Source organism: Erythranthe guttata, chromosome 14 (assembly GCF_056151865.1).
Source record: "Erythranthe guttata isolate IM_541 chromosome 14, IM_541, whole genome shotgun sequence".
Classification (NCBI taxonomy): Eukaryota; Viridiplantae; Streptophyta; class Magnoliopsida; order Lamiales; family Phrymaceae; genus Erythranthe; species Erythranthe guttata.
Window position 1 is genome coordinate 17,123,536 of NC_142546.1, and position 10,179 is coordinate 17,133,714.

Genomic DNA, 10,179 nt, shown 5'->3' on the forward strand with positions numbered 1-10,179 from the left:
CATCTCACCAAATCTCTGGCCAATAAAATGTGAACAAGCCCGGTTTTCATATGGCAGATCAACCAAGAAATTATTCACCCTCGGACCTCCATTTTTCCGAAAGTTCTCCATGCTAATATCAAACTCAGCACGTGTAGCAGCATAAGCACCTTTTCAAAAGAAACACGAATAAATATATAATAAACATTTACACTATATTGTTATGAACGACACAACACCATTAAACAACTTCAACTAGTTAGATATGTACATAATACTCAACTTACATTTGTTAAACTGAGCCACCATAGACTTCCGGAACAACGATGAACTCCCTCTGAACTTGTCTTTTAGGTTTCGTTGGAGATGAACCAAACAGTAAGAGTGTGCAGAGTCAGGAAATACATTCCTCACACCTTCCAAAATACCATGGTTTCGGTCAGAGATAAAAGTCAACGACCGATGGTTACCAATTGCTATCTTCAATTTCCTCAAAATTCTGAGATTACTGAAAAAAAATCGAACATTAAATGAAACTGCAATCAAATAGGTTACTACATTAATTTACTAAATTCTTTTTTCCATTCTAAAATTTAATTTTCAAATCTATAAGTGGATGTCGTAAAGACAAGAAAATGATAATTTTTTTTTTGAACAGACATCCAACCAACAAAAACAACAAACACGCGAAGAAACAATGATATCGATGACGAAGAAAATACCTACTTGAAAAGGAGAACAACGAACACTCTCGATTGTCTACGCTCAAGTTTAGCAGATTCAACTATGTATTGCTATTTATGAAATCTTCGCAGATTACAACTGTGTATTAATATGTATGAAATCTTCTTCACATCGTGCAGTATATTTAATGAGATTACATAAAGATACAATTAATATCACGATAGAACGTGATTGATACATAATTCCTATCTTCAAGGGACGTGATTTATTAAATAGACATAACGTTTAATACCGCTACATAAACGTCCGGTTAATATAAGGGTATTATTGGGATATTTAAAAAATAAAACCCTTATATCTTATATTTTTAGAATCTAGGGATTTAGTTACAAGGAAAATATTGGGCCCGTAACCCACATCTAATAAGGTTTCGTATGAGGGACTTGCAGCATATTAACCCTTTTTTTTATATGTACACGTGTATATATGTGTATATATGATTGTGCAAATTTATAATAGGAATAAACTTAAGTATATACCAATTTTAATATGTTTGATAAAGTAATTGACTAATACACATAAACAATTAAATGACAACTAAGCGATGTGGTGAAATGACGTAAGTAATTCAACACATGTCATTAATTGGGCAATAAATCCTCTTTTTATAGGGAAAACGAGGGATACCCCTAGTTTTGAAAATATATAGGGATTACAAGAAAAAAGACTTTTAACAACATGAATTTAACAAGATGCAGCTACCGCGTGTTGTGATATTGTATATTTAACAACATGCCTTTACTGTGTGTTGTTGTTAGCGCCGAAATAATATATTTTACAACACTCATATTTTTTGTCTTGTTAAAGTTATACACTACAAGACGCGGACGCATGTTGTAAATTTCCTGTTTACAAATTGCATACAACAAGCTGTTGCGCACCTTGTCGAATAATGTAAATGCAACAACAAACAAAACACGTTGTCGAATTATGTAGAATTTTATGTTTAAAATTGTATACAATTACAGCTCATTCGCTCATATTGTAACATGTAACAACTAACACAACATATTGTAGAAGTGGATTAATTTTATAAAGAAATATTATAATACCGTATAAGTTACTAAGTTAGTCCTTAATTATTTTTGGGTAAAAAATAAAACACTTATTTTATTACTATTTAGTTAAAAATGATTAAAGTATGACCTTTATTTATTTATTAGTATTATTAATGTTTTTTTTTTAATTTGAATACACAAATGTCCAACTAATGTGAGATAGAAACAAGAAAGCGTCTATTAAAAAACTAAAACGCTTTCATTTGGAACTAATTTATTCTCACTAGCGTTTTTAACTAAATATAAGGAAGAGCATAATCTTGAAAAATCACAAAACTAAAGTCTTGAAACTGCAAAGGGGAAGAAGCGAGTGAAAGAAAAATCTGTAAATGGAAGCCGGAAGGCCGTCTGGGATGAACGGTAAAGCTCTTGATTTTCGTAACGCATGGTCATCGATTCCTGTACGCTTTCGTTTTATTCGAAAAAAATGATCATTTTATCTATTTTTCCCCGTGTCGTGTTTTATTTTTATTTTATTTTTTTTGTTTTTTAGGGTTCTTATTTTTTGTATGTAAATTTGGAACGAAGAAGGTTGTTGATGCAAATTCACATCTCGCTCACTGATTCTTGCCAGGTATAATTGGGTATATGATTTTTGATCGATTATTTGTTTGATTTATGGAGAGCAGTTGGGCATATGATTTTCGATCGATTATTTGTTGGATTTATGGAGAGCAGTTGGGTATATGATTTTCGATCGATTATTTGTTTGATTTATGGAGAGAAGTTCTAAGAAATTTAGATGGGAAATTTGGGAAAGAGATTAGTAAATAGTAATAAAAATAGAATTTTGACTTAATCTCCCTCTGTTGGTATAACCCAATTGACTTGAATTTAGTAATTGTACATCATCTCGAGTTTGCAATTGTACAATTAACTTTTCAAACTGACCCCTATGAGTTTTAGAAAAGTTATATATCAAGGGCTGTATTAGAGGCGACCAAAGATTTTGATGGGTGAACACAACGCATATATTTCGATTAACTATCTCTTGATGAACTTTGCTTGGAGAGATACCGCTCTTAAAGATCAAGTATTCTTATAATTAACAAGTATTTTCACTTTTCATGTCGAGTAGATTTTATTATTATTTACCCTAACTGACAAAAAGCTACATACAGTAATATGTTTAAGTGATTACATTTTATATTAATTCCTCAACTGATTTGTGTATGAAATGATTTATATTATAATCCTAGTAGCCCCACCATGTCAATTTTTCATCCTAAATTCCTAACCATGAAACTCAAGCATTGAACCCCTGATTTAGTATTCTTAAACTCGGTACGTATGGGTATGCATACTTTAGAAATTGGAAAGAAGAATATGAGTCAATTGATTTTTTCCATGACATCTACTACTTCTTTGCCATAAAGATAGATGAATTATGGAAAAAGAGAGGTGGGGGATGCTTACGTGCACGAAGACAACAACTGGGTTTCTTATATCCATGTTGTTTATATTTTTCTTATCAATTAATATGCATTTGAAGTTCAACCTCAGCCAACAACGTAACAAGAGTGTCGCATGGTATGACTCATATTCTCCAGAAAATTCTCGTGTCCTTAAAGCCTACTATAAAGTATCCAGATCTTGTCGTATAGCTTGAAAATCAATTGTTGTAAGTAGTTTTACGGTGATGATATCACACTAATATCTGATTTTATATCAATCATCTTTATGCCCTATATCTCCTTCGGGGGTAACTCTAATATGTAGATATGGTGAATCATTTCCTGTCTTGGTTGAAGCTCTTGATATGGCTTTTGCCAACTATGGTGATGTTGTGTTTCTTATTTTTATTTTTAGTTGCATTAAGAGCAAGTTAATATCTTATTGTTTGTACACTTTACAAGGTGAGTTGTTTTCTTTACTTTATATATTGATATTTGTATTACAAGAAAATGTGAATCGTTTCTACTTGTATAGGTTTTTGCTTGTTGTTAATATTATGCTATGGACTGATTGAAAATGGTGGGACTACAACTCGTATTTCATGCTATAGAATTGAAAAGACAGTAAATATGGTGGTACGTGGATTCTTTTAAGAGGTCTTTCAGTCTTAAGACCGTTTTATAGTGTTTCTATTATAATTGTGATATGTTTGATATTGTTGCATGCCCGATTTCAGAGGTGAATGTGGAGAAAGCAGAAGCACAAGGAAAAGAGAGAAATATCGAAAGAAAGGAAAACGTGACATTGTGCGACTGTGCAAGTGTTCTAGAGGGCTATTCTATGTCCTCTACCATAGTTCGTTCGTTTGCTATTGAATATTAGTTGGGATTTGGCATATCATAGAAATACATTGAATAACTATAGGTTTTTTATGAATGAATTACATTTTGTTTGATTTCACTATTGTTTATATGCTCATTTTAGTAGCTTTTCTTTTCTCATAATCGACATGTTTGTACTTTAATAAGTCTAGAATACTTTCGAGATTCTTGTTTTGATAGAAGGATTGATGCCGGACTCGGAAATTAACTTCAGTTATAGCAATGTGGTAAGTATTAATATAGTACATAAACTTTTTCTCTTACACATAAACTATCTCTTACATGATTGCTTATAGTCTAAGTGTTGCAGCTACGTAGCGAAACAAGATAAGAACTCTCTCTCTCTCTCTCTCTCTCTCTCTCTCTCTCTCTCTCTCTCTCTCTCTCTCTCTCTCTCTCTCTCTCTCTCTCTCTCTCTCTCTCGTATTTGTTTGTGAATTCAACCTTATTTTAGTAAAATAACCTAAGCTCTTTCTTCTTGACAGAGATGTTGGTATCGATGCCATGTGGTAGCTAGAGAGGTTAGCATCAATGTCCTATACAAGAGCTCTATTTTATTTTTCTTAATCAAACAAAATTTACATTGGGTTTTCTTGTTTATTGATCATTTTTTGTTTCGTTTGTGGAAGGCTAACAGTGATGTAGATGAGTTTATCACTTTTGAGAACTATAGATACTTTATTGTAACGAATAATTATTTTAATGAAATGATATTTTTTTTATGGATAATTGTTATTCAATTATTGTATTTCCAGTAAATTATTTGAAAATGGAAAATATTGATTTATTTATATATAGTAATTTTTTTTTTTGTGAAAGTAAGTAAAAATTACAACATGCATATAAATGTTGTTAAAATTCTATTGCAAGATGCACTGGTCTGTGGTGGTAAAACCAGCCACAACATGCATATGAATCTTGTGAATGTTATAGCGCAACATACGATGTATGTTGTTCTAATATAAACGACAACGCCGTTTACCACGTACTTTCCACGTTGTTATTATTCGGTCTCTTTTAACAACATGTTGGTCAACCACGTGCGCCCGAATGTTGTCGAAATAGTTTGACGACGTGCTTCGCGTGTTGTTAAAAGAGGACTTTTTCTTGTAGCGTTCAATGGATTTTTCTTCCCTAGACAAACATCCAAATTCTAATTTTAATTTGAGAGACCCTTGGACATATTGAAATACCCATTTTACTCTTTTAGTAACAATTTAAAGCCCTAAGTCTCCATCTCTCAACTCACGTTCTCTTCTCTCTTCCTCCTCCCACCACCGCCGTTTACTCTTCTCTCTCTCTCTCAAAAATAAATATCGTTCTCTTCTCTCTCCCTCCCTCTTCCCACTGTGGTTTTCTCTTCTCTCTCTCAAAACTCTCGTTCTCTTCTCTCTCTCACCTCCCACCGCCCCTTCCACGTCGCCTGCGCAATCTCCGCAGTATTTAATGGCGTTAACTATAAACGCTATAGAGCATAAGGAATCGCGGAAGAGAGGGAGAGAAGATAAATTAGAAGTAGAAATCAGGGTGAAGCGATGCCTCGTCATGGTGGAGAAGACAATCACAGGAAATCGTTTCCGTACGATTCGTCGAGAGATCGACGCTCGAGTCACCACAAGGTTCAGTGTTTTCCATTTTCGTCTCACTCAAAATTTGTTTCTCACTAGCAATCAATTGCTGCATATAAATTCAAAATTAATTTCGCATCTGTGGTTTCTTATTGGTGAAGAATATTGAAAAATGATTTATGTGTTCATCGTGGTAACTTGTTTGATGTTTATGTAAATATTTACCCTAGCAGAGAGTATAGAAATGTTTACAGAGTGTATGGTGATGAGTTTGGGCAGCTGTCAATAGTATATAAATGATTATACTATTGAACCTTACTATGCATGATCATATTTATATGCAGTAACATAAAGTAACATATGCACGTGACTGTGTATTTTTAATCTATATTTGCAATATAAATTGTTATTTATAGTCATATGTAAGATTCTGCTTTTTTTTTTTTTATAATTAAAATTCTACTCTCCATATACATACCTACAATTTTAAATTATAAGTATACATACCTCATTGATTCTCACTTTTTATTATCTGATTTTATTTGTCATCTCATTAATTCAGTTTCAACAACATACAACAAATCAAATGATTTTATGTGATAGAATTTCACTACGGTAAATAAATATTATTTTATTCAGCCACTTATATAACTATAAATAATTGTAGATAACTATAGTCACGTGTAGTAACATAAAGTTATATGTATGTTATGTGTTTTTTAATGTATAGTAATGTGTGTTCATGTTTTGAAGATTATATGCGTGTGATTGTGTTTTTTCATTTTTTTTCTTTTGGGTTAGTTGATTTACAATATTAAGATTAAAATTGTGAATTTTGTTATTGGTGTAGATTAATTTTGGGGTAAAAAGACAGTACATGATTACATATAACTATACATGATTGTGGGATACGATTTGTTCGACCCTACACCCGGTGAAAAACACCGGGTGGATCTTCTGCTGCCACGTGTCTCTTTTTTTGTATTTTATAATAAATTCCCCGCTAGGGTTTACCTTTAGGGGTTTTAGAAAAATAAAGAAAAGAACACGTGGCAGCAGAAGACCCACCCGGTATTTTTCACCGGGTGTAGGGTCGAAGGAACCGTGGGATACTATAGTTATGTGTAGTATACTATAGTAATGTGTAGTCAATTTCAATTCAATAAATTTATCAAAAAAAAATTAAAAAAAATTAAAAAAAATAAAAAATAAATAAATAAATAATAGGGTATATATAAAAAATAATAATACAATAAATATTTATATTTTTTTATTAAAAAAAATCTATAAAAATAGTAAATGCAGGCCCAAAATGCTAAATGCAGTTGGGCATTATGCTGAATGCAGGGGGAAAATATTGAATTTAGTTGGACGAAAATTGCACTTAAGGGCACAATAATACTTTTGCCTCTCCAGTGGTTTATCTCAAAGGAAGAATTTTAGAGAAGAACCTATCCCTATATATTTTTTATACTGGGGGTGTATATCAATTGGGCCATTTTTTATATTATGTATATATACAGATAGGTAGATAGATTATAAATCTTAATTTTTAGAACATTCAACGAAACTACATTTATATAGGAGTATTTTTTAAGGAATTGATGAAATCGGCAAGATAAGTTGTGAATTCTTTGATTTGTTAATTTTTGCACCTCTTGAATTCATCAGATGATTTGACGATTAAAAATCTATTTAACTAAAGAAAATTATCATAAAAAATAAATAAATCTTTATATATAAAAGTAAGAAATAGTAGGATAACTTAAAAGCATATTTTATAAAAAATTAAAATTCATTATTATATTATTATTATTTTCGCATCTTCTATTTTTCAGTTTTTTCTCCAATAATTTTTATAGCAAATCAGATTTGCAAATCAGCTAAGAAATTTAGAATCTACTCGATTAGTTTTATTTTATTTTTTCTTTTTTAAGTTTTGCGATTTCTTTGTAAACAATTTTTATGGTAAATATACATTTGAAATGTTAATTATTTTTAATGGATAACACGTCAATGGAAAAATTTATCAACATATGTAGAAGTCGAGTTATTTGATTAATTTATGTTTCTTTTTATTTAGTATATGTTTTCTATTGGAATTTATATAATCATAATTTCATAACTAATTATTTTAGTATGGTGTAAAAAAAAGGGAAAATTAGCAAGGATCTCCCAATGTAGGAAATCTAGTTAAGGAAAATCTCTCTCCCAAAAGTAATTAGAGAAAAACCCCTTAGCTAATATTTCATCCAAATAACATTTTTATAATTCTAAAACTACCCATATTTGATTATAATTATTTTAAACCTAATTACTTCTCACTTTTTCCAGACTTTTTTTTTCCTCTACGTCGTTTCTCCCACTCCTCTTCAATCTTAATATTCAAATCTCAGACTTCTCTCTCCACTCTCCGCCACCAACATGGCCTAAATAATGAACAACGTTTGTAATTCCAGGGCAGAGACTATGGCGACGAGCCGACGACGCGACGGAGGATCTCGCGCTCGCGAATACCCCAAGTAGCGTTCCCTTTACCCACAGTTTCTCGAGTTTGCGAAGATTTCTTCCATATTAATAAATAATTGGGGTTTTAGCATAAGTCCCTCACCAACTATCTTTAATATTTCAGGTTCAGCTCCTATATCTTTTTCGGCTATAAGCATATCCTTTTAATATGTACTAGTATTTTTTCCCCGTGCGATGCACGAGATCGTATAGTAAAGTGAAAAATAAATGATCAATTTAATACATAAAAAATATATCTTTATATATTTTTGTATCTAAATAAATAGGTTAATATTTAACAAATCTAATTTATATATTTATCTTTTAAGATTTGAGTGTATTAATAAAAAATAGGAGATCGGAGTTGTAAGGATTTTTCACGGTTCAGTTTCAATTTTGATAATTGTTGAAAAATATAATTAGAAAATTAGTACTGGAAAAAAATATTAGAAATAAATAATTACAGAAATGTCAATATAAGATTATAAATAAAAGTAAAATTAATGTATATGAAAAAATTACCTCCAACCCTTTAAACCCAATTCCTAATTGTAAGCCCAAACTTCAATTTTTTTTTTTTATCATTTTTTTTATTTCATGTTTTTTACGCTGCCGGTTTCCCGCGTTGACATGTTTGTTTCCTAAAATTTTTATCCATTTTTTTACGCCCGCCGTTGAACATTGATCGTAATTTTACTGTCATTGGTAGTAATTGTATTGTCGTTGACAGTACAATTACTGTAAACACAATGATATTACTTCAACCTCATCAGTATTATTATTTTTTGGATTTTTTTATTTTGTTTGATTAGTTGACCAGTCAATATAATAATATTACTGTCGTCGACGGTAAAATTAATGTAAACACAAAAATATTATCGTCAACCACATCAATATTAATTTTTATTTGGTTTGATTTATTGACCGATTAATGTAACAATATTACTGTCTACTATTTTATTATTACTGTAAAAATAATAATATTACTTTCGTTGAAGGTAATATTATTGTCGTTACGATATATTACTGTGGTTGACAGGAATATTACTGTCAACCACATCAATATTAATTCTTTTGGCTTTTTATGGTTGCCTTTGTTGAACGATCAATATATTAATATTACTAATTGATAAATGTAGTCCATCACTAAAATGGTGGTTGATTAATTGGTGCAGTCCATCGACTTTCAGTAATAATAGCCGTAGTTTCTCTAATGCATACAACAATTACAAACACACAGCGTGAATTATCAACCCAGAGTTGGTACCTAGCTTTTACCAATAGGGTAATAGTCTATGGTTCGAGTCCCCCCCTCCTCTACATTCTGTTGTAACGGACTTGAATTTATTAAAAAAAAAAAAAAAAAAAAAAAAACACAGCGTGAACAATGCAACCATATTTGTTCAAACAAATTATATTGTAGTTTAAGATGGATGAAACGACTTCATTTAAGATTTTCGATTCAATTCAGTTCAAGCGGTATGCTATTATGCTGGAAAACCATACACAAATCAAAATATTCGATTTTCCGAAAAAGAAAAATCCAAGGAATCATTTTTTTCCTAGGTTCGGTTCGTAGTGGATTAGATGCATGGGATAACACATAAAATAAATTAATATAACATAATATGAAGAAGAAAAAAAAAAAGAGAGAGAGTGGGATGAAATACACTCTTGTCATAGGGTGGCTCGTACTGTGTATCGGTGGCGATTTGGTATTATTTCATTGTTGCAACAATACACAACGAGAGAAGCGTAAAATCTTTAATTTAGAGTGAAAACATGAGATTTTCAGCCTATGATTTTGCAGGAAATTCTAATGTTTTTAGAAGAAAGATTTTCCTTTTTTTAATTTTTTTATAAATTTAAGATTTACCTATTTTTAATTTTAAATATTATCTAAACAAAAATTTTATGTATATATATAGATAAAAAAATATTTAATCTAAGGGCGTGAAAGTTCACACCCTAGAAAGATATTACATCCACCATTGTTTTTTGGAATCGGTTTTAGTTCCGACCCATTGAGTTAGTTAACTGGCCGTT

General features: G+C 30.9%; 1 long non-coding RNA gene across 2 annotated transcripts; it reads left to right on the forward strand.

Annotated features, from left to right (window-relative positions):
- The first annotated feature begins 2,002 nt into the window (after nt 1-2,002).
- LOC105977282 (uncharacterized) lies at nt 2,003-4,783 on the forward strand. Of its 2 annotated transcripts, none has more exons than XR_016029732.1 (5): nt 2,003-2,141; nt 2,275-2,355; nt 3,711-3,811; nt 3,913-4,284; nt 4,543-4,783. It is a non-coding gene; the product is annotated as an uncharacterized LOC105977282 (long non-coding RNA). The 2 variants fall into 2 exon arrangements; XR_016029733.1 differs by having other exon boundaries at nt 2,042-2,182.
- Nucleotides 4,784-10,179: the final 5,396 nt, after the last annotated feature.